Source organism: Vipera berus, assembly GCF_964194415.1.
Source record: "Vipera berus genome assembly, chromosome: 1".
Lineage (NCBI taxonomy): Eukaryota > Metazoa > Chordata > Lepidosauria > Squamata > Viperidae > Vipera > Vipera berus.
The window spans coordinates 144,161,052-144,186,347 of NC_138202.1; positions in this window are offsets into that span (position 1 = coordinate 144,161,052).

Consider the following 25,296-nt stretch of genomic DNA (forward strand, 5'->3'; position numbering starts at 1 on the left):
TGCTTTGCAGCCCTCTCTAAGTGGTTTACAGAGTCAGCATATTGCCTCCAACAATCTGGTTCCTCATTTTACTGACCTCGGAAAGATGGAAGGCTGAATTAATCTTGAGCCGGTCAGAATCGAACAACTGGCACTGAGCAGAGTTATCCTGTAATACTGTATTACTGCATTCTAACTACTGTGCCATCACGGTTCTTATTGTGCCACCAGGGCTCTTACAACCTCATAAATGCCCATTTACTTATGATTTATTTTGGAAAAAAATGTTTTGGGTTCTGTGTTGCTTTTTGGGGGGCTGATACACACACACACACACACACACACAAACAGAGAGAGAGAGAGAGAGAGAGAGAGAGAGAGAGAGAGAGAGAGAGAGAGAGAGAGAGAGAGAGAGAGAGGGAGCATGGTGCATCAAAAGTCAGATTATTGTTTTAAGCTTTTAGCTTTTTCGGGATACCTTGGGTATTTATACAGTATGTATGTATTTGTGTGTGCATTCTGGGAGTTTTGTCTATTCATGGACATGCTATAAATATTTAAACTGATAATTACAGTTAGTCCTCGACTTACAATCATTCATTTGTTGATTGTTCAAAGTTACAACAGCACTGGGAAAAGTGACTTATGAACGTTTTTCACCCTTGTGACCATTGTAGCATCCCCATGTTCATGTGATCAAAATTCAGATGCTTGGCAACCGGCATGTATGGTTGCAGTGTTCTGGGGGTCATGTGATCAACCTTATGTGGCCTTCTGGCAAGCAAAGGGAGACAGGGAGAGGTATGGTTAAGAAATATGAAATATTAATTAATTAATTAATTAATTAAAAAGTCAATGGGGAAGCCAGGCTCACTTAACAACTGCGTTACCAATTTAACAACTGCCGCGATTTGCTTACCAGCTGTGGCAAGAAAGGTTATAAAATGGGGCAAAAAAACTTCACTCAACAACTGTCTCGCTTAACAACAGAAATATGGGGCTCAATTGTTGCCATAGGTCGAGGACTAAAAGTAAGTGCATTTGTCTCCTGCCACAATAAAAATGACTTTTGGTGTCTCTCTCACACACAATATAAAAGGACAATTTGGAACCTTCATGGTGACATACAAAGCATAGACAACTGCAACAAAAGAGAATAAAAACAAAGGTTATATAAGGACATCATACAATCAGGGGAAGCCTCGCTGAAACAACCACATCTTTGTCAGTTTTTGAAAGCCAGAAAAGAGAGGATGGGCTTCTCTCCTCCCCCCCCATGGTTTCAGCACCTAAACATGTGGAATTTGTAGGAGGAGTGCATTACGGATGTCCAAAGACTGCATTTGCTAAATGGCAGGAGCATTAAACCCTTGCTCACATGTATTTGCACAAGTTGATTCACTTGCCTAAATCACACACTGAATGTCAGTGCATAAACTACATATCCCTACTAAGAAGAAATGAAGCACTGCTTGGCATCTCTAATGCTCCACAGAGTAACTTTAAAGTCATTGGATTATTGGAAAGTCATGAAATGTTATGAAATCTCAGCCCGAAATAGAACTAATCCTCAATTTACAACAGTTCGTTTAGTGACCGTTCAAAGTTACAGCAGCATTAAAAAAAAGTGACTTATGACTGTTTTTCACACTTACGACTGTTTCAGCATCGCCATGGTCACATGATCAAAATACAAACACTTGGCAACTGATATTTATGACAGTCCCAGTGTCCCAGGGTCATGTGATCACATTTGTGACCTTCTGACAAGCAAAGTCAATAGGGTAGCCAGATTCACTTAACAACCTTGCCACTAAGTTAACAACTGCAGTGATTCACTTAACAACTGTGGAAAGAAAGATCGTAAAATGGGGCAAAACTCCCTTAACAACTATCTCAGCTAGCAACCAAAATTTTGGGCTCAATTTTGGTCGTAAGTTGAGGGCTCCCTGTACTCAAGTTGCACCACCTTTTATTAGTTTCAAAATTCTATGTGATCAACGTGTGTGTGTGTGTGTGTGTAGTGTGGGGGGAAGGGGGGGAGGAAGAGGAAAGCAGCAAAGTTTTGGCTTCTTAGAGATCGAAAGAACACCAAACAGGAGTTCCCCAACAAACCAGGATTACCTTCCTAATTTCCTTAAGAAATTGTGGCTTTTAATAAACCATGGTTTAACCAAAAGAGGTTTTGTTTCTGGGCCTACATCCTGCAGAGCTATTTCCCAACTGTCATCTTCAGTAGATAACCTCTTTTCCAACTTTGGTAGATTTGCCTTGTATAACTTGTAATAGTGATTCAATAAAACATGATTTTAAACCTTTCTCAGTTCTAGTTCCACCATATCATTTTAATGAGAGGCTTGCTCTCATTATCAGAAACAGAAATGTTTCAGAAATGGGAAAGTTCTTTGCATACAAGTTCCCTGGGGAAGGCGTGGACTTGCAGAAGAGACGGAGATGCATTTTTCCAAGCAATCTGTCTCTGATCCAGCAAGGCTCCAGGCCTAAGAGTGAGTCACAGGCCACTCTTGGGTTCTAGCAGTATTAACTAGAGATAGTGCAAGAAGTGTGGGCTATGATAAGCCTGTGAAATGTCACAAAAGTGAAAGTCGTTCATATTTCATGTTGCAAACTGATCAGAGTTTTAAAACTGAACTCCTAATGCTCAAACAAGAGAACCATGTGGATCAGTAAAGAACCGCAAGACCCATTTCGTCCTTTGGAAAACTATGGAACCAAAATGGATAATATGGATGAAATTGTTCACAGTACTGGAATAATATTACAAAAGGATTAGGTGGCAGGTACAGATATTCCCCCAACAAATTGTGCCCTCTGAAAATGTATTCAGCTCTTGCTGTTCTTCAGGACAACTATTCCAGGTGTATCTAAGCAATATTCAGTTAGAAGCAGACTCATGGATATCCATGGTAATCCTACTCAATCAAAACGGTAGGGCATGGGTTGTTGTTGAATTTAGTGCTCCACATTAGAACATTTTAATTAAATTTGATTTGTATTGTCATCAAGGAAGCCCTCCCTAAGCTGCACGCAGCTTCTTTTGTACCCATAGTATAATAATGCAGGTTTACCATATGTAGAGTTTCTGTTCTCATCTGTGAGAGATGTTTTATCAGTAGGAAGAAGCCCATTGATGCTAAATGCTGGAGATTCATTCTGGAAATAAATATTAAGAAAGGGAGAACCCTCAGAGAAGTAGTTTCCTAGTGAGGTGAAAGATATTGGTACTTCTGGGGGGAAAAAGAAACTAAAGGCAATAAGAACAATTGCTTTCCTTTTAATTATTTTAATGTGATTCCCAGGGAAAAAAATGGTTGGAGGTAGGTAACTAAATAGTCGAGCATTTGGATACATTAAACGGTGGTTTACTGCTACATGAAGGTATTTTTGGAAAGTATTCTGGAGAATCACACAGTTTTTTCTAGCATGGCTACAAGGACTATTAAATCTTCCATTTTCTCTCTTAATTACCTACAGTTTAGGAGAAAAGGGCAGCTTCAAAAGTTGTATTTAATGGAACTATTCCAACTTCAAGCAACAATTATATTACCTCAGACCTCTGGGCTTGGTTAACACAACAAGCTGAGCTATATTTGAAACAGAAATGAATGCTTCAAATTTCTTGTAGGATCCTCACAGAGTACAGGAAGGTGAAAGAGAACCATAAGAAAGCTAGTCTCATTTCTGGAACATGAAACACATTCTGTATTCCTGTGTCCCAACAAGCTATGGTTTGCTTAAACATGGCTTTTTAAATAAGCTATAATTGGGTGGGGCTCACATAAGAGTTTAAGCAAACAACTGTCAAGTGCTGCAGAAATCAGGAGATTGCGGCAGTTCAAATGAGTATAAAGATTTATTGCAAGCTTAAGCTCTCTACAAGAATCTGACCAACTAACGGTCAAGGGAAATGAGCGGGAGATAAAAGAGGAATTCAAAGTGGGCTGGACTTAGATCTCTTGTGGGCACACAGGAACTCATGATTTATGACACATTTGACCCCTCCCTCAGGCTCAGCTTGGTCATCTCATATGACATGGATGTCAAACTCAACCACATCACATGACATATTGTGATGTATCATGATGTTTTTTGACTTTGCGGAGCTGGAGTGGGTGTGGCCTGCACATGACACATCTGGCCCATGGGCCGCCAGTTTGACACCCCTGTCCTATGACAACAAGCAAACCACATTATATGTTAGCATACTATTTGAACCATGCCTATGTCAGAAACCATGGAAGAACTAAACTCAAAACATGATAAACAGGAGGCAGGAACTAGGAAGAACTCTATAATAAAGAATAAATAAGTATATTGGAAAACAAGAGGCCAAAAAGAAAATGCAACTCTAAAAGTCTGAGCTGCCATTGGAAGTATATAAAAAGCATGTTTGAGTAGAAGTATTCAGTGGCTTAATTGGATGAGTGGGCTGAATCCAGAATCAGAAGATTCCTAAGCAAGAAGGCCTCTACCTGATGTTCATTTGTTTCAGCTTGGCCAGCCACATACAAATCTAGTAATTCCTGTCAAAATCTGAGCCAGCCCAGTCAAACATCAACTTCATCTAACAGATTTCTCCTGTAAAATTGATGTAGGGACTACATCAAACTTGACATAGCCAACATTGGATTAAGATGACTGATGATCAGTACTGTAATGGAGCCAAAACTCACAGGGATGAAGCACTGGGACTTGTTTATTATCAGTAATGTTGGCATGGGTTGCCTCTGAATTTAGCTGCAATCTTCACATGACAGGGAGTGCATCACAATATATTGTAGCTGGGAGGAAAAGAGGTGGAACTTTCCCAGCTGCAATATATTGTGATGGACTAGCCCTCTGATATGTAAGGGCCACCCTATGGTTAGGGTGTTGGATCAAGACTAGAGAAACTCATATTGAAGCCCACATTCAGCCATGAAAGCTGTTTGCACATCTTTGGACCAGTCATTAGTGGAATATTGCCTTCAGATTTATTTTACAGATAAGCTGGATCAAAATATGACTTTGATCTAGGCATCTTTTCTAAGTTCAACTTAGAAAACATCTGTTGTTCTTGGTGAAGATACATTCCTGGGCAGTCTGAGAAGGAAAAGTGGTTATAGGAACTTCCAAAATGATCCTTTCCCAGTTCTTAGGGGTGGGGGGAAAACTGACAATTGAATTAGTTCTGGATCCACAACCTACTTTGTATGGCAGCTCCTGTGACCAGAGGGAGAGATACAGATTATTTGCAGATGAAATAAAATACACAGAAGGAAAGGGTGTTGCAATTACAAAGTTCATCCTGTGTTAAGGCATAAAAACACCACATGTATACAACAGTATTGCAGGGGACGTCCTCTTTTCCATGGTAACTCATAGTTAACAGAGTATTTGGCTGGGGACACACAACACACTGAGCCACATATTAGCCAATCACTTTTAACCTAGCATCTTCTGGGAATTCAGCTACTCTTTTAGGAAGCCTAAAAATGTATAATTTTTCCAAAGGCAAGTGTTTAGGAGTGGGAGAATGTTGCTATCCTGAAATGCAAGAACTGAAGGATGGGAACTCTTAGGGAACACTGGTAAAGGTAGAAGTGAGGCCATTTCTTCATGCAACTCAACAGCTGAAAACAGCATTCTGTAGCTATTAAACATGTATGAGTAAAGTCCAGTCTCCTGCAGGTCAAACTGGACACTCTATAGAAACATCCATATTGTTTTCCTGGCAGCTAACCAAAGTGCTTTGCCCTTGTTTTCTTCCAGAATATTTTTTTACTGACCTACAGCCCTGATTTTTCTTGGAATCTCCATCCAAGCTAACCAGCCCCAGCCCACTTTAGAGTCTGAAGACAAGGTCTGCCAGGAGCTGGCAGCTGCTGAGACAAAATGTATTAGGCCATTCCCAAATGTATGGGACCTTTTTTTTTTCTTGACTGGCTTTTTCTGTAACACCCAGCAGCTGAAAAAGAAACAAGTTTCCAAAACCTTCTATTTTTCCCCATTAACTTCTTTGGATGACTCATTATCCCAGTTATTTAGGAGGAAGTTCTGTTACGTCAAGAAAGTGAACTGCTTATATGAGACGTGTTGGAGATCTCTCTGTGACACATCAACTCCTTTGTCAAGAAAAGAGGATTTCGGGATGCCTTTTAAATCTTTCACTCTGTTTTCAAATGATTTACCCTCTTTATATTTTTTCTGTATAATTTTGGCCACAGATTCTTACTTATTTAATAAATGAAGAGCCAAACTGAAAACCACGCTTGGATGACTTTGAAACAATCATTGTTACGTTTCTGCCAGGCCTAACCAGAAGATAAATCAAAAGCAGCCTCCTCCTCCTTAAGGTTTTCTTCTCCTTCCCAATATTTACTCTACCATTTTTTACTCCTCTATATTCTCCTCCAGGCCTCACAGGCCTTACCGTAAGTTGTCTCAACCAGCTTTGTTCCAATGGCAACAGCCAACCTTATAGAATGAAAAGGACAATTGATCTCCTGTGAAGACCAGATCGAACAGCCAACATTTAACTGTCCTGTGATAGAAGAACAAATATATCTACACAGGGCGACCGCATAAGCCAAATATTAACTAATAACATGTCACCATCTAGTTTAGAGCTTTTATTTTTGTGTCAGATTTTTTTTTAAAAAAAGTTGTCATTCAATTTGATGAAAGGGAATTTATTTTGGACATTTATTTTAATGATAAATATTCCGGAAAAAATATATAGGTAGTTTTGATTTACAACAATTCATTTAGTGACCATTTGAAGTTACAACAGCACTGAAAAAAGTGAATTACTTATGACTGTTACAGGATCCCCATGGTCACATGATCAAAATTCAGACACTTGGCAACTGGCATGTATTTATGACGGTTGCAGTGTCCTGGGGTCACGTGATCACCTTTTGCGACCTCCTGACAGGCAAAGTCAATGGGGCAGTCAGAATCACTTAACAACCGTGTTACTAACTTAACAACTGCAGTGATTCACTTAACAACTGTGGCAAGAAAGGTCATCAAATGGGACAAAACTCACTTAAGAGCTGTCTTGCTTAGGAACATAAATGTTGGCTCAGTTGTGGTTGTGAGTCAGGGACTACCTGTACAGAAAGAGCAAGAGCAGTATACGGTGTCTGCAAGGCTTCTTTTTCTTAAACAGATAGCAACAGATTGTGTGACTTCAGGCAAGGATGAGGAAAAGGAGGAATGTTTTTAAGAAGAAACACATCAAGATCAGTGGGGGTGATATTTCAGAGCTTTTTCTAAATAAGCTTTTCTTTTAGCTATTTACTTGACTATTACTTGCCTTTTATCAGCTGTGATAATGCGTGTGTTTCACTGTTTCAGGTCAATATGAAACCAGGCTAATGACTTAACAAACAGTAAAAATTAAAAAGCTTTCAGAGTCATAGCATTATTATGATATGCTGTTTTAAGGTCTCCATTATTCATCAGTTGCAAGACTCTTTCTCCTGCATTGCCTTTCTTACTTCTCCTGAGTGTTTTCATGCCTTTGTTTGTTTAAAGGCAACTCTTGGTATTTACAGATCTTAAAGTGTCACTGGATGGAGTGGGGAACAGAGAGAAGGGAAACAAACAAACAAACAAAAATATTGGGTCACTAAACTCTTTGTTAAGACATCGCCAAGCAGCCTCTACACTGTTCGAGCTGGCTTGTTTAAGCTGGCTTTCGAGAGTATTTGCAGAATTAATGCAGTCTGCTCATTGCTGGGATATGTGCACTTCCTGAGCCTTCATGTTAAAGCTCATAGTTCTGGGGGATCTTATAAATGATTGAGTTATTTTAAAGCCGCTGAATGGCTTTGCAGTTCCTTTTTTCACACTGGATTAATTATGTAAGAATACTGACTTGTTCATCATCAACATTACAGTTTTCAAAAACAACATACTGTTTAAATTCAGGTTTGGCAATAGTTCTCTAAATCTCATGAAATGAATAGTGCCGCACCCAAAGCATAACAAAATCCTTAGTGTACCTTTGTCTTTTCCTACTTCTCTCCACCCCAGGTATTTTATGCAGAAAGATGTAATGGAAAAGCTGTCCAGATGTTATTTGTATCAAAGTGGAGATTTTAATCAAGCTATCCGCGGTTGCAAATGTTGATTTTTAATGGGTTATTGTGCAATCCACACTTTGTGGACCCCAGTGGCCTTATGTGTATGTTTCAGCACTATCTGAACATTGTTTTTTCTTGATTATGGTAGCCCATAAAAAGTATTATGGGCAGCTAGGGGAAATGAACAAGCTTTTAAAAATCAGATAAGCAAAATACAATCTTTGTATTAACTAGGAATATCATTTTTGAGCTGCGAATCTCTGAAGAACCACAGGATGGCAATAAAGGGTTACCGTTTTCTATAACTCTTTGATGCCATCATGTGGTCGTATATATTTTTTTCCAGCCCAGATATGGTATTCTTACAATAACTCTGGTTTTATTTTTGCCAATGGCCTTGTGTTGATTTTTTTTTGGGGGGGGGGGCAAAATGTGTACAAAATCAAAGGAAGTGTAGTCCAAACTATAGCAACAGACTCAGAGACCAAATTCTGGCAGTGCACTGGCATGGGAATTTTAGAAATGAAGCACTTTTGCAAAGCTTTACATAAAACCTTTGCTAGCAGATGTGATTCTGAACATACAACATGCGGAGAGCAAAAGTAATAATGAATACTTAAGGAGCAAAATCTCCCATTGAAAGGAAAACAAATCCTAATACAGTTGACTTGGATGTAAAATGATGAATAGTGAAAGCTAAGAGACCTTCAGTGGATTTGAAGCAAAAGGTACCTGAGTGTAGAAAAGTCTCATTTCTTTCTAAACAATGAGAACAATAATAAGAGAACCAAACACAGGACCCTATTTAATTAACAATAGGTTAGATGAGAAATAAACACGTGGGATCAGTGTGTGATGACATTTCCCCTTCTCTCTCTCTCTCTCTCTCCATTTGCCCTAGTTGTCAAAATAGGTTCAAAAGTGCAAAGAGAGGAAGACATTTCCAACAGTTTGTATTTTTAATAATATGCATATTTGTAAATGCATTGCTACTTTTGCTTCAGTAACTGCCATATGAACATGGCAAAGCAAGCATGAACTGTAATGGAATTTCATGGATTTTTCTATTACATCGTCACAAGCTCTCTACAGAGGTAGGTTTGGCTCCCACTTTGACACTCTTTTACATAGCCATGAAGTCATGATTCTGCCAACAGGCTTGGGCATCTCAGAATGATATGGAGCCAATAGAGTTGATCCATTTAATTGCTGTCACCGAACAGGTGTGTGTGTCTGTGAGGGGGGGTTTTGTTTTTTGTACTGGGGTTTATCTTTGTAAGCTGCCTAGAGTCACTAAAAATAAGTTGGGAGGCCATATGAATTTTCTTAATAAAATAAAAATAGGCTACTGACCAATATTTTACAAAGTGGTGGGAAGACGAGAAGAAGGAATGTTTGTTATTAAGCCATTCTTGATTAAAAAGAAACCCAAACACTTTCTTATCCTAAGTACAAGAAGTTGGTCAGAATATATTGACTGCAACATTGAGAGTCATGTGGTAATCTAAGTAGACAGATTAAATCCTGGCATGCTAACAAAATTGTGTGTATTGTATCTCTTCATCTAATAAAAAGTGTTATAGGTCTGTTAGTCAAATGACATCTGTTCATCAGCTTTCAGCATACCAATGTGCCTGTAAGAAATCCAACATTAGTCTTTACAGTATTCAATCCAAAATCAAGCAAGTCAGTCAGCTTGTTGCTCATTTGTTTGATCCACTACTTTACCTGCCACTCTTCCCTTCTATTTTCAAAGTCCCCTCAGATGGGTCTTCTTGGAGAAGCCAAGACCTTGGTCAAGGTTCTGTCTCCAACATTGTAACTTAGGGTTTAAAGCAGGAGTCTTCATACTTGGCCCTTTTATGACTTGTGGATTTCAACTCCCAGAATTCCTCAGCCAGCGTGTCTGGCTAAGGAATTCTGGTAGTTGAAGTCCACAAGTCATAAAAGGGCCAAGTTTGAAGACCCCTGGTTTAGAGCCTAAAGCAAGGACACAGCAACTGAATCTGCAAGAATTTTACCACTTCCCAATCAGGTTGTCTCCCATAGCATTCCAGAAGACAGTTAAAATGGACCTCTTCATTTTAATGCTTTACTGTGGATGCTTTAACTTTATATATGTACTGATGTTTGTTATTGTTGTAAAATGCCAGCAATCCTTGGTAATTTGGACAGTTCAAATAAGTAAATACATAAACGAATTACTGAAGAATAAAGAAATAAAACAAAACCAGGATGTTTCCAGGATGAGTGCCATATTGCCACTCTCAGATTACAAGGTATTTTGGAGAAGCCAGCAAGCACAATTCAATCTTAGGATCAACTAAGAATACTCTGAGGTAAAAGACTGAATCCTCAAATGCTGTCATCCTTAGCTGGATGGTTGTGTGTCTTGAAAACAATCCTTCTTTGATAAAGTGGCCTTATCTCTGCAAGAACTTTGACCACATTGCAAGGATATCCTAACTCTTATGTTATGAACCCTTGACTGGACTTGGTCTGTGCTCTTCTGCATTAACATAGCTGAAGGCACTTAGTGTTGGAAGAGAACGTTTCTGGCGTTCAACATGGGCTTTCAAAAAGAGTCCAACAAAGATATGACAATATCTGTTAGTTTTGTTATCTCGGAAAAATGATTAGGTAACACAGTACACATTGCAGCTGGGCATGGATGCTGTGCTAAGTCATGGTTCGTGTGCTGAATAAACCATAGCTGGTAAGTTCATTGAGCTATAAACCAGGTGTGGATGACCGCAGGCTAAGCTCATATGGGACTCTTAGAAACCTTGCACACTGTTCCAAACGGCTGCCAAAAGGGTTTCATGGAGACACTTTAAATCCGGATGAGAGAATATTCCTATCCTTTGCATTATATTTTCATGACATATCATGTGAGTAAAATGAAAGAAGATTCACATTTGGTCTTCTCCTCTCCACTAGAATTTGCAGGATGGCCACTAGCACGTTATTCAATAGCCAAATTGTGATCGGTAGCTCGGAAGGAAAGGTGCAGCCTTCTTCCACGAACCCTGGTTTAGAAACCATAATGGCTGGATTTATGGCTCGCCAAAATGTGCTCCGGGGTGCACTATTTTCTCTTGGAAGAACTTTTATGCAAAACAAACAGCAGGCGCTTTGTGCCTTCGTTCTTTGGGTGGGGTAGCCCTGAAGTTGCCCTTTATCTGTTTGCCAAATAGACCACTTACCATCGTTTCTTTGTAATCAAAGCCTTTTGGAAGCTAAAATAAATGAAGATGTGGAATAGCAGTGCAAGTTTCCCAGAAATTTATCTTGGGAGCCGTTGGAGTAAAAAATAATCGAGCCGTAGTGTGCTTAATAGCATGGGTTTCTTTTTTCTTCATCTCATACAGATAATTTCCGTGCAGTTGAAGGGGAAAGTGCATTAGAGTTAAGACCATCAAACTCATTCCACCTTTGTTCTATTTAAACTAATTAGTCGCAGAGATGAAACACACATTTCTCAGGTTCCAGATAATCTTAAACAAAACACTCCATTGCTAATTTTTATTCCGCTCCTATCTGCACACAGATTAAACAAAGCCTACAGTTAGTTTTGTCTGTCATTCTTTTTCGGAGGAATGAAAGCCGGCTGCGCGAGAAAATAAAGGAGGAGGAGATCAAATCCAGTGGCAAGGCTTTGTGGTGCACTGTGTTTGCTCATCGTTACTTGATCGGCTGCAAATGAGCATGTATAAAACAGTCCACCTACTGTTCCAGTTGCTACGATATGATGCAGTTCCACTGAATGATCCTGTTAGCCTAACCTTCAATTTGCTGGGATTTGAACTCTGAATTACAGCTTACTAACATAGTTTAACAGCTGGTACAAGGGCTCCTTTTGAATTTTTAATCACATGAATTAAAGATGGCTAGAGATGCTTTTTCCAGGCTTCCACTCCTGGTGATCCAGTGTGCAGGAAGACAGCTATAGGTAGCCCCAAGAGAATTAAGAGCAGATAAAAGGTACCCGAGTTTATGCTTGACAAATTAAGAACCTGAGCATCAATTCTTCATAAGGGAGGGAAAGAATTATAACATTCATTCAGGAGGCGTTCTTTTAAAGGACAGTAAAATACAATTTAAAGAAAGCACTTAAACTCAAATCTACAGAGATGTACAGTTTTAACAATGACATGAATTAAAGCATATCCTTTGGCACACACAAATCGTGTCAATATTATATTACTTCTTTCTCCTTTGCCTTGCTTTCTGGAGGATGCTGAAGGTAAACCTCTGAATATTTGTATCTTGCTGGAATGATAGGGGTGGGTTTAGTCATTCTTTGGTCCTGATTCAGAATGCTCCTGCCTCAGCAATCTTACTAGGAAGAGGGTTAATTTAAAAAGAGGGCTAATGCCGCAGCTTTGGGGGACAGTTATCCAGCCCCATTTGGAAGGGAGAACCTGCCCACCATACAAATTGAGCTGTTTGTCATGTAAAAAAAACAAACACCACTCAGACATTTAACAAAAAGGGGGGGGGGGGAAATCAGGCAGCAGGAAGCTGCAAACATGTTGCTTCTTAATTATGCGGTGTTTTCTCTCTAATGGATTGCCCTCCCCAAATACTCCAAGTACAGCAACTGGCATGTGGCCTCTTCGCCTGACAGCAAAACAGGAGCAAATGTGCAGCTGTTCGCTCTGACACACAGGTGTTTGATTTTTGGACTCGTTAGCTAGACAGATTTTTTAGGAGCGTACAGGGGAATCATCCGCAGCGATGGCACAGAGTGAGTTGTCCAAGTCCACTGGAGATAATTATTATGTAAATCCCCTTTCCTGTTTCAAGGCTCAGTGTTCACACTGGAGCCATGGCTGGCCTTCGCCTTGCCAGCTCCGAGGCCTGACTCTGATTTGAGGTTCAGAATGCTTTTCCATTACAACAGATACATCTGAAAAGCTGGAGTGCTGTATTATTAGGACTGGTGTGGCTGGGACGAAGCAACCAAGTTAAATGGCCTGGTCAACATGGATTCAGGACATCACTGGGTGCAAATCTTTGGAAGGACATTTTGGTGGTCATCCAGACATAAAACAGATTAGATTTCCCCCCAGAGAGACATTGTGTTTCCAAATTTATCCCATCACATTGGTCCATCCCACCCGGTCAGGCAGCGGAGGTTTTTGCAGACCCCATCCACTAAAGAATTCTTTCTTCTGAGGAGAAGAGAGCCTTCTCCTCAGCCATTGCCATCCCCTCCCCCCCCCCTGGAACACACTCTATGGAGGTAATATGGGCCCTCCCTCTCCTGGCCTTCCCAAAGGGCAAGAGAACATGGCTTGGGGATCCCACAGCACGCAACTGTGGGCTGGATTAGTGCTGTGAAAGCTCTCCCCTCCCCCTCTTTTAATTAATTTTTAGTATTTTTTTTTAAAAAATCCTTGCCTCTTTTAAAATGTTAAATTATATATATATATATATATATATATATATATATATATATATATATATATATATATATATATATATATATATATATATATATATATATATATATATATATATATATATATATATAATTGCACACTGTCCAGAATTCCTCTGTGACAAAAATGATGGGCGGTTTCAAAATGTGATTAAAACAATAAAATATAAAAAAATAATAGGAAATAGGAAATAATAGGAAATAAAGTAATAAAATTAAATAAAAATAGGAACATGTCTTTGGCCTTCTGAAATGCTGCTGTTTGGCTGTCCTTTTTACCCTTCTCTGAAGCACTTTGCAGCTTGGCTCTGCCACTGGAGCGGAGTGATATAACTTCAGATGGCAGATTCCAAAAGTCTGGTCTGTCCTATACACCTCAACTACTGTACTAGCAGAATATACAATCTGACTGTCAGTATTTGGGACTCTGATGAGTAGGCACACCACCTTATTCTTTATTTCAGGCAACAAAATGTCTTGAGGATCAGGACATGGAGAGCTTAAAAAAATGCAGGAAAAATCTTGAGATGAAGAGCTAACAATATTTCTACTCCATGAGGACTCAGTGTCTGATGGACCACAGAAGGTTTTTTTTTTTTAATCTTGAGGTTTGTCTCTATAGTCAATTAAGCTCAGTGACTGTCTTTATAGAGCTATGGTGGTGCAGTGGTTAGAATGCAGTACTGCAGATTAACTCTGCATTCCACTGCTAGGAGTTCAATCCTAACTGGCTCAAGGTTGACTCAGCCTTTTATCCTTCTGAGATCAGTGAAATGAGGACCCAGATTGTTGAGGGCAACATACTGTTGGACCTGTGTCCCTCCTGGCTGGTTTATGCAGCTCGGGAGGTTACACGAGGCTGGCTCCTAGCAGTTATCAATGCTTCATTGAGTGAGGGGTGCTTCCCTGCTGCCTTGAAAGAGGCGGTGGTAAGGCCCCTCCTCAGCTATTTTAAATAACTTTTGTCCTGTCTCCAACCTTCGCTTTCTTGCGAAGGTTGTTGAGAGCGTGGTGGCATGGCAGCTCCCTTTGGTCCTGGAGGAAACTGAGTATCTGGATCCGTACCAATCGGGTTTCAGGCCTGGGTACAGCACAGAGACGGCATTGGTCGCGCTGGTGGATGATCTCTGGTGGGCCCAAGATAGGGGTTATTCCTCTGTCCTGGTCCTATTAGATCTCTCAGCAGCTTTTGATACCATCGACCATGGTATCTTGCTGCGACATCTTGAGGGGTTGGGAGTGGGAGGCACCGTTTTACGGTGGTTCTCCTCCTACCTCTCGGGCCATTCGAAGACGGTGTTGGCAGGGGGGCAGAGGTGAGCCCCTAGGCCCCTTAGTTGTGGGGTGCCTCAGGGGTCAGTACTCTCGCCCCTCCTGTTCAACATCTATATGAAGCCGCTGGGTGAGATCATCCGTGGTTTTGGGGTGAGGTATCATCAATATGCTGATGATACCCAGCTTTTCATCTCCACCCCGAACCAACCCAGTGATGCCCTCGATGTGATGTCCCGTTGCCTGGAAGCGGTACAGATTTCGATGGGGAAGAACAGGCTCCAGCTCTACCCGGCCAAGACTGAGTGGCTTTACGTACCGGCATCTCGTTTAGTCCAAAAGTTTCCATCTTTGGTTATGGGAGGAGAGATGTTACCTCCCATTGATAGGGCACGCAATTTAGGCATCCTCCTGGATTCATGACTCAGTTTTGAAGATCATATTGGAGTCGTGGCCAGGGGGGCATTTGCCCAGGTTCGCCTGGTGCACCAGTTGCGCCCCTATCTGGACCGAGATGCCCTATGTACAGTCACCCACGCACTCGTTACCTCCCGTATAGATTACTGCAATGCTCTCTACATGGGGCTGCCCTTGAAGACCACCCGGAGGCTTCAACTGGTGCAGAATGCAGCCACGTGGGTAGTGATGGGAGCATCCTGATACTCCCATATTACACCCCTCCTGCGTGAGCTGCATTGGTTACCGGTTGTCCTCCAGGTGAGATTTAAGGTGCTGGTACTTACCTTTAAAGCCCTACATGGCTTAAGCCCGGGATACTTGCAGGACCATCTGCTGCCGGGAACAACTTCCCATCGCCCAGTGCGCTCACTCAGGGTGCCGTTGGCTAGACAATGTCGGCTGGTGACCCCCAGGGGGAGGGCCTTCCCTGTGGGAGTGCCAGCCCTGTGCAACCAACTCCCCCTTGAGCTTCGGATGGCCCTGGATATCCGGTCCTTTCGCCACAGCCTCAAAACACTCCTTTTCCATTAGGCTGACCTGGACTGAGAGGGATTTTAATTATGTTTTTAATTTTTAACTTAATTTTAATTTTAATTTATTCTACTGGGGCCATTAATTTAATTTCTTTTTAACTTTTGTATTATTGTATTTTATTGTTGTTAGCCACCCTGAGTCCTTTGGGAGATAGGGCGGCATATAAGTCCCAAAAATAAATAAATAAATAAATAAATACTGACGACTCTGTAAACCACTTAGAGAGGGCTGTGAAGCACTATGGTGCAGTATATGAGTCCAAGTGCTATTGCTATTGCTCAGACAGTGACTCCATAACCAATTTTTATTTATTTTTTATTTTTATTTTAATTCCATTTATATCCCGCCCTTCTCCGAAGACTCAGGGCGGCTTACAAGCTAGGCAGTAGCCTTCATTCTATGTATATGCCTGCTTATTAGGGCTTTCACACACACCCCAAGCGGCATTATTACAAAGTCAGCTTAATTGCCCCCAACAATCTGGGTCCTCATTTTACCTACCTCGGAAGGATGGAAGGCTGAGTCAACCTTGAGCCTGGTGGGATGCGAATCTGCACTAATTGCAGGCAGCTGGTATTACTTAAGGAGGCATTAGCCCACTGCTCCACCAAGGCTTTTTTTTGCCACAGAAAACAGGTTTTCTGTTTTTTTATCATGGACACTGATAGGATAAAAAGGAAGGCCAACCAATCAGGTGCCCAGGATAAACAAAAAACAACAGAAAATATGTTTTCTAAAGCAAAAGGGAAACACAGTATAGCCAAGCATTCTGCAGATAATTTGAAATTTAATTAAATTTTAATTAAATGTTATTTTTTTCCTCATGACCTACCTATATAGTTAGTTCTCTTTTGACAACCACAATTGGGGTCCAGCAACTTGGCCATTCAGTGAATCATCATTAAGGGAAACTGCAGCTGTGCTTATAAACTTACTTCAGATTTTCTTAACTTTACAGAGCTGTGAAGGTGATAAATGAGATGATTGGTCTCAAACTTACTTTTTCATCACCGTCGTAAAGTGTGAACAGTTAGTGTCTGAGGCAGTCACTAAATGAAGAATATCTGCAATCCTTTGGGTAGAGAACACTATTAACTTTCTAATGGTCACTAGTAGAAAACACCTTGATATATTTTTGAACGGAATATATTACAAAGTATACCCTTTTTCCTATCCAAACCCTAATCCTAACCAAAAGTTGTGTGTTATTTCTCAGACCTAGAAGTAGTGTGGTCAAAACATCTCTCTGTCCTTAAAAAATAATAAAAAAAAAACTATTTTGTAATATTTCCTCTTGATTTAAAGGAAAGAAGTAAAAAAGCTTCACCTTCTCCTCTCTAATTTAGAAAATCAGGGAAATGTGTAGAGAGTTACACAGTGCAGAATTTAATAGAACTTCTGAGAAACATTCAGGTTGTTAGCCACAGGTTTGACAACCGTAATGATTTGAGTCCAATAGAGCATCATCTAGGGCAGATTTCTTGGGCAGAAGACCCCCAATTCAAAGCTAAATAGTCCTCTGAGGAAATAAGTGCTTGACTATGATGCACAGATTGAGGAAAAGTGCCATTCATTTCAGCTCTACGAGGAAATCAAACCATTTCTCTTTCACTCCTATTCGCCACGTCAGTCCAAATCCTTCCATCACATCTGTTCTGTCCACATCACAGCAGCTTTCTTTACAGTGTTTCCTAACCTCTCCATTTCCTGCTGCCTGGATGATCACTTTTTAGCCTGTGGTACATTGTGCTACTGCCAAGTAAATGGTGTTAACTGTTTCAGTTTGGCACAAAGCATCTCATTTACCTGCACTCTCTTGCTGGCAGGATGAAGGGTTCTCCACAGCCCTCCTGCTCCCTTCCTTTTCTTAAGTAAAAGCAACTGTAACACAGTGACATGTGGCTATCCATGGTCAAGGAGGAAAATACTTTTTTTTCTCTTTTTGCACAAATGCAGGGCAATCGCACGAGAAAAGCTGACTATAGGTACACAGGCTATCAGCGAGTGTCACTGAATTTTGGCTCAGTGGGTTAGGATGTTGAGCTTGTTGATCAGAAGGTCGGTAGTTTGGCGGGTCGAATCCCGAGTGCCGCGTAACAGAGTAAGCGCCTGTTACTCATCCCAGCTTCTGCCAACCTAGCAGTTCAAAAGCACATAAAAATGCAAGTAGAAAAATAGGGACCACTACGGTGGGAAGGTAACAGCGTTCCGTGCACCTTTGGCATCTAGCCATGCCGGCCACATGACCATGGAGACGTCCTCGGACAAGCGCTGGCTCTTCGGCTTTGAAACGGAGATGAGCACCGGCCCCTAGAGTTGGAAACGACTAGCACGCATGTGCGGGGGAACCTTTACCTTTACCTTTACTAAGCACCTGCAGGAGGAAAGCTGTAGAAACTGAGAGCATGATCACAGGATAAGTGTGCAAATAGGGGTCAACCTGTTCTCCAAAGCAGCTGAAAACAGATAAGAAAAATGGATGGAAACTAATCAAGGAGAGAAGCGATCGAGAAATAAGGAGAAATTTCCTGACAGTGAGAACGATTAATCAGTGGAACATCTTGCCTTCATTTGTGGCTGCTCCATCACTGGAGTTTTTTAAGAGGGTTATTTTTTTATCTGAAATGTTATAGGGTCTTGGACCCTATAAGATCTCTAAGGTCCCTTCCAACTCTGCTATTCTGTTAACTCTGTCACTTCAAAAACAACGGGGAACATAGGATTCCATGACTCAGCAGGGCTGATGTATTTCCATCTCAATTGTGATATATAACAAATCACACACACACACACACACACACACACACAGAGAGAGAGAGAGAGAGAGAGAGAGAGAGAGAGAGAGAGAGAGAGATTTTCCTTGTTACACCTGTGAAATTCTGCAAAGGTTATGAGTGGTCAATTTCCCCAATGGAGGAAGTTTTACTTCATCCATCCTCCTGGCTTCTTAGATTCCTTGATTCTAGCAGTTGCTTTGAAGAGAATTAATTTATTTAGCAAAAATAGAGGCTGCCCACCCTCGCAGTGGCTCAGTGCCCTTGATAAATGCAATAAAATAATTGTTTTTATTATTTTACATGTGATAAAAACAATTATAAACAAGAATTGGAAAACACAAAACCAATAAAATACTGTGACATTAGGTATGTTTTTAGTCAGCTACTAAAATGCAATAAAAAGGGAAGCAGACTTAATTTAGCAACAAGCAAATTGGCAAAATTCGATGTGTTCCCTCTTTCGTTTTGGCAGAAGACAAGTGAGTATACAAATCATCAGAGTTCTTGGGGGGTTTACCCCTTTTTTTGCCTTTTGTGTGGATGTGTGAGGTGATTTTGGTTATTCTCGGGAACAGAAAAAAAACCATCATGATTTTCAAAGTACTCTTAGCACACTTACTGTGTGCTAAAATGTAGCCATTTGTTTTATTATGGTCTCCATTCCCCAATCATAATTATAAGCATTCAGGAAAATGTCAGTTGGATATGACTATTGTTTTATCCCCTTGGTTCCCTGCTAGATGGTTAAACAGAGGTAATGGGGATGGTGTACCAAGACAGTGTCCTTGTATTAAAAATGCTAGTTTTCTTTCTTCTAGAAGTTACCACGGGCACAGAAAATGCATTGAAAATCCCAAGGAAGTGATAACAGTGTATTTTCATTCTGTTTGAAATATGGAGTGAGAGTAAAAATGTTTTGCTGGTCTGGAACCAGCACCAGTAAAAGAGAATATGTACTAGAACTTGTAGTTTGGGTGAAACATCAATTAGATGCAGCTTTTGGAGGCTCATGAAGGTCAGTTGGTCCCTCAGGAGATGAGGCATGGTGTCAGGTAGTAACTCCTTTCACGATATTTTTTTAAGAAATCTGTGAAGCAAGGTCAGCCAGGGAGACTGCAATGGAGAAATCAGTACCAGAAAACCAGTATGCTCTGCCATCTCCTAATGATATGAGTTCAGAAGGGGGGGGGGGAAACAAAAACAAAACAGAAATTAAATCATTTTGAAATGTAAAGGACAAGAAACTGGAGAAGTTTTAGACTGCTAGAGTGGATTGTGTGGTTAAAGAGAGCACATCCACTTTCACCCCTTTATCATTTTGTAACTAAGATAAAGACAAGAATACACTCTGACTTCTGAGAATTTATACTCCTCTTTACACTCCACGCAAAATCAAATTGGACAGAAGTAATTGAAATAAATGCTTTTGGTATAGTAATAGTATAAACTTACAACATCTAAATTTAGATCAAAACTGGAAGGCAGATAGTGTCCATTAGTCATTTATATAAATGCCTTTCCCATATATTCAAACTGTACTATGTCTTCAGGTTTGATTATTAGGCATGCTGAGAATGGTTACATTATAATTTTGCCTTTGTGTTTAGCCATCTTCAGCTTTTCTTGGAAAAAGCAAGCATCCACTCAACTGTTCCAGTGAGCTGCATATTCTATTTTCAACCATTTTTGCTAAGGCAGGTTCAATGTCAGTACTTTGATTTGGTTTGTAATATTCTTTTCAAAGCTGTCTGTGATAATCTCATTGCTTGTGGTCACACCCAGGCCATCAACCCTCTCCCTGAAGCATATGCTGCTATCCAAACACTGCAGCTGGACTGCCTTCCTTAGGAAGACAATACTTCAAGGCTGAAATGAGGGGTCCTTGGTGCTGTCTGAGCTTGGCTGTTTTCTTGCAGACGTTTATTACCCAAATTAGGTAGCATTATCAGAGCTAGTGGACAACCATTTGTCTGAAATGGTATAGGGTTTCCTGCCTAAGCAGAAGATTGGACTAGAGGACCTCCAAGGTTCCTTTCAAATCTGTTCTGTTAATATCTGCAAACTGTGCAAAAGAGACAATCAACAAGCCAAAAAGGGAACAAAAAGACCAACCTCCCCACTAGCAATCAACACCCAGATGAACATTGATAAACTCCAAGATTAGCATCAGACCAACAATCAAGAAGTAAACAATACTCTGGTCAAGAAACTGCCAAATTAGCTAACAGTAAACAGCCCAACCAAAAAACCACCAATACTGACAGGACAAGCTACCTGAATGTAAACTGAGAGCAAAACCCCATCTCTTACTAGCACTGATGAAGTTACCTACTTTGGGTAATGAAATGCCTGCAAGAAAATAACCAAACTCAGAAAGGACCAAGGATCCCTCAGACCATTCCTGTCTCTAAATTAGGAGAAAATACTTGCTGGACTCACTTTGCCTAAAAGAGCCCCAATTACTCTTAATCCTCTGTTGGCAATGTTTGCCATGCCAATGGAGGATCATGTGGAAGGTCTCAACACTATGTAAGCACATGGTTTTGATAATAATGTAAAATCTTGCTGAATCATTAGTGGTAATAAATAACGTCGGAATGTACATTTACAGGGATATGTTTTACTACCCAAAGAGCTTCAGATCTGATGCTCATATTATAAAATTTGAGACTGTTTTCTTCACTGGGGTGCTTATAACTGAGGTTCCATCTTCCATTTGCAACTCTTATGATTTCTAACCAGATAATCTCTATGGAGATTCTCAATCATCTAGGTCAGACATGTCAAACACAAGGCCCGGGGGCCGGATCTGGCCCGCGAAGTGGTCTCATGTGGCCCACGAAGCCATCCTGGAAACAGTGAGGGAACGGCCCCCACTGCCTTGGTCCTGGCCCAGAGACCCTCCTTCTGCCAGAGACCCTCAGATCTGTCCCACTCCTGCCCAGGCCCCCATAGGCACCCTTGATGCGAACGATGTAGAGCTGGCCATGCCCACCCAGTAGGCCATACGCACTCTAGCCACGCCCACCCAGTAGGCCACACCCGCCCTGGCCATACCCACCCGGCCCCTTGAGGACAACCGCAATGCTGATGTGGCCCTCAATGAAATTGAGTTTGACACCCCTGATCTAGGTCATGTTCCAAAGACGCTCTTTCAAGAGGCGACAGGACTTTCTTGTTTTTCTTTGAAGATGTTTCGCTTCTCATCCAATAGAGATGAAGAAGCTTCTTGGATGAGAAGCAAAACATCTTCAGAGAAAAACAAGAAAGTCCAGTTGCCCTCTTGAAAAAGCACCTTTGGGATAGTACAGGGGTGTCAAACTCGCAATGTCACATGACATGTCACATGACATGTCACAACATATCGTGACTTTTTTTGCCATTGTCTGCAGTGGGGTGGGCGAGGTTTCACTATGACGCATCCGGACTGCGGGCTGGCAGTTTGACATCCCTGAGATAGTAAATCCATTGGGGGGAAAGGAATCGTGCACATTGTTTTTAATAGTAACAATGTTATAATCTACACTACAATAATGCAAGGACCAGAATAAATAATCTCAAGATTACACTCATAGATTCATTACAACAAAGATGTTGGGCCCCTAGATTACAGTATAACTGAAATTTTAAAAGGCCCAGAAAACATTCTATCAATGCATTTTGAATTTCTAAATAAGGACATTTTATAGAATTATAAAACTTAGAATTCATGTAGTACTGCATGTAGCCCTATTGCTTTCTGCTAATTTCATGAAAAACAAAGATTATAAAAAGGATTCTGATGAACAGAAAAACAACATATGCATTACCTGATGTATTATGTTATTTGTCCAACGGTGACCAGATGGCTATCTTTGGAGAATTCATGACTAGACTTTGAAAACCTTTATTTTATTCATATAGCACATTTATAAGGCCACCCATTTTAGCCAAATAACACTGGGTGGTTAACAAAACAAATGGATAAATTAATATAAAAATAAGGCAATGCCTTATACAACACAGGCTCCTGGCAGTGCCATCTTACAAGACAGAACAGACATATTAGGCTCCCACCTGCATCCTGCTCTCCAAGAAAAAGTCCAATCTTGTTACTATACCATGAGATAGTATGCAAGAGTACCAATATTGGGGTGGAATTCAGACACTTTATTACTAGTAAACCAATAAAATCCTTGACCTTATGTATGTCTTGTATAACTTTTTTTTACAGAAATAAAAAAAGTGTAAGCATCTCTAAAATGTAGTCATATTCATGCTCATCGATTGGTGAAAAATTCTGAATTCTACAGCTTTTAGGTATTAGATCACACAAATTTATACAAGATGATGTGTAAGGTTACCAGTTCTATCGGAGATCAGGTTTAACGTGAAAAAAACCATCAAAATATGTTTTGGCATATGTTTAAAATTAAAATTTTGTAGTTTCAAATCAGTCCATGTTGGTCTCGTTCTTTATGAACCCGAGAGGCAGTTTGTTCTGTTCAATCTTCTCCAATTTGTCCTTCCCATTTGTTGAGCCAGAAAACCTCAGACTACTTTAGTCACTAATGAGCCTATCATTTTTTTCCAAAATGGCAATTTAGTTAATCAAGCAAATTAATTAGGAATTAAAAAGCTTTAAGACAGACATGTCAAACTCGTGACGTCATGTGACATCGCACAACGTATCAGAGCTTTTTTCCCTATTGCCAGCAATGCGGTGGGCGTGGTTTCATCTTGACATGTCCGGCATGTGGGCCGGCAGTTTGACACCCCTACTTTAAGATCTTTGTTTTCATGAAGGCATTTTTGCTTACCAGAAGACAGTAGTTACAGTTCTCTTTTCCTTCAAAAAGTCAAGATGTCATACACTGGGATGAAATAATTTAACCTCCCCCAAGTAATCCAGCAACTCTGCAAAGTAAATTTCCTCTATGAATTATTTCCCTGAAATTGGACCTTACCAGCAACACTTTAATCATCACTTCTCCCTACCACCTTCAAGAGAAACAGAACACTTTGCCCACCCTGGCAGAACATCAGGACACTCAACACAAGGCAAAAGACACAGTAGGGCTAAGAGTTGTGAATATCCACAGACTAAACTGTAATCGTCTTATCTGAGTTTCTTTCCCCTAAAAGTAAATGTTTGATATTTGCATAAACATACAAGAAGGAGTTCCAAGAAAACTGAGATTTCTACCACCTTCCAACGCTGCTCATTTATAGTTTCCAGAGGGCTCTTGTCCACAGCTGCAACAATGATTCATCTTCTCTCTACTTCCAGCTAGTAAGAACATTGCAGGCACCTGGTGTTCTAAATAATCCATGAGAAATAAACCCAAGGATCCTTAACACTTCATTTTCCATGATAAACCATAGGCATCTTTTTGGCGGGAGGGGGGGAGCAACAGGGTAAGGTTAGGGAATGGACTCAGGTTCCTACCACAACTTCTCTGTGTTATTAATTCATCTATCACAATAAGCCATACTGTGGTTTGTTGGGAGCTGAGAATTGGCTTAGTATGATATGTAAAGCCACCCATTGTATGCCATGCGATTTTTTTTTAAAAAAAACCATAGATAAGCAAACTATGATTATGGGGTCCTTGGTGCTCTCTGAGCTTTGTTTTCTTAAAGAAGTTTCATTACCCAGCCACATAACATCATCAGAATACTGATGTTACTTAGCCAGGTGATGAAATGTCTGCAAGAAAACAACCAAGCTCAGAGAACACCAAGGGCTCCACATTTCAATCCCAAGCCACAAATGTTATCTTCTATTGGCAAACTATGATTGGGTAAAATATACAAACTAGTCACTACTATCACCAGACTAGCACCCTCCAAATGTGTTGACCTACCATCCCCAGTGTGTCTGGCCAGAATGACTTGATATGTTAGGAAATGTAATCCAACACATCTGGTGGGCACTAGAAGGCTACATTAGCCACTTGAATAGCAATCCAACAAGTGCCTTCTTTTGCTTGAAAAAAAGGGAGGGGAGGGGGCTCACAATCTGCTGGGTTGTTTTTTTTTTTTTTAAATATTACTCAGCTGTGAAAGACCTTGGTTGCAAAATGAAAGGTATCAACCCCAGAGCTGTAGCTGCGTGTCTTATATGATTTATAGTAGAACCTGTTTGAACACAGCTGTGCCTGCACTGTTTGCTTATAAAATATGGCAGCCCAGGGTACGGTATTATGCTGATTAAACTGAATTAAGTCCCAGTGTTGATTTGCAAGTCAAAGCAAACAAGACTAGTTATAAAAGGGGGGGAACCATTGTCAAACATCCTCAATTGTTACAGAAGTAGGCTACTGTTGCATCAAAAAAGTCTTTTCTGAAGAGTCTTAATGGAGAGATGATGAAAGAGAACTGATTTTAAGTGTCAAGAGCTCAAATTTAACCGTGTTGGTGATTGTGAAATAATGTGAACTGGGGATATTACCTATTATCTTTATATTACAGGAGGTTTATTGCTCACCTCGGAAACATGTCTTTAATATTTTTTTTTCCCATTAAACTTATCAAAGTATGAAACACAAATGAAAGTAGTGGGAAAATGAGGGAGGGAAAAGGGGAAAGAAAGACGTGTAAGATAAAAGGGGAAAAACAGCCACTTCTGACTCCTCAGCAAAACAGAATACTATGACATTATGGCCTTAACTTTTAATTTTTTTTGTACTTAATATCTACTAGCCTTTTCTATAACAAACGTATCTAATCAGCAAAACCAAAAATCTCAGTTTCA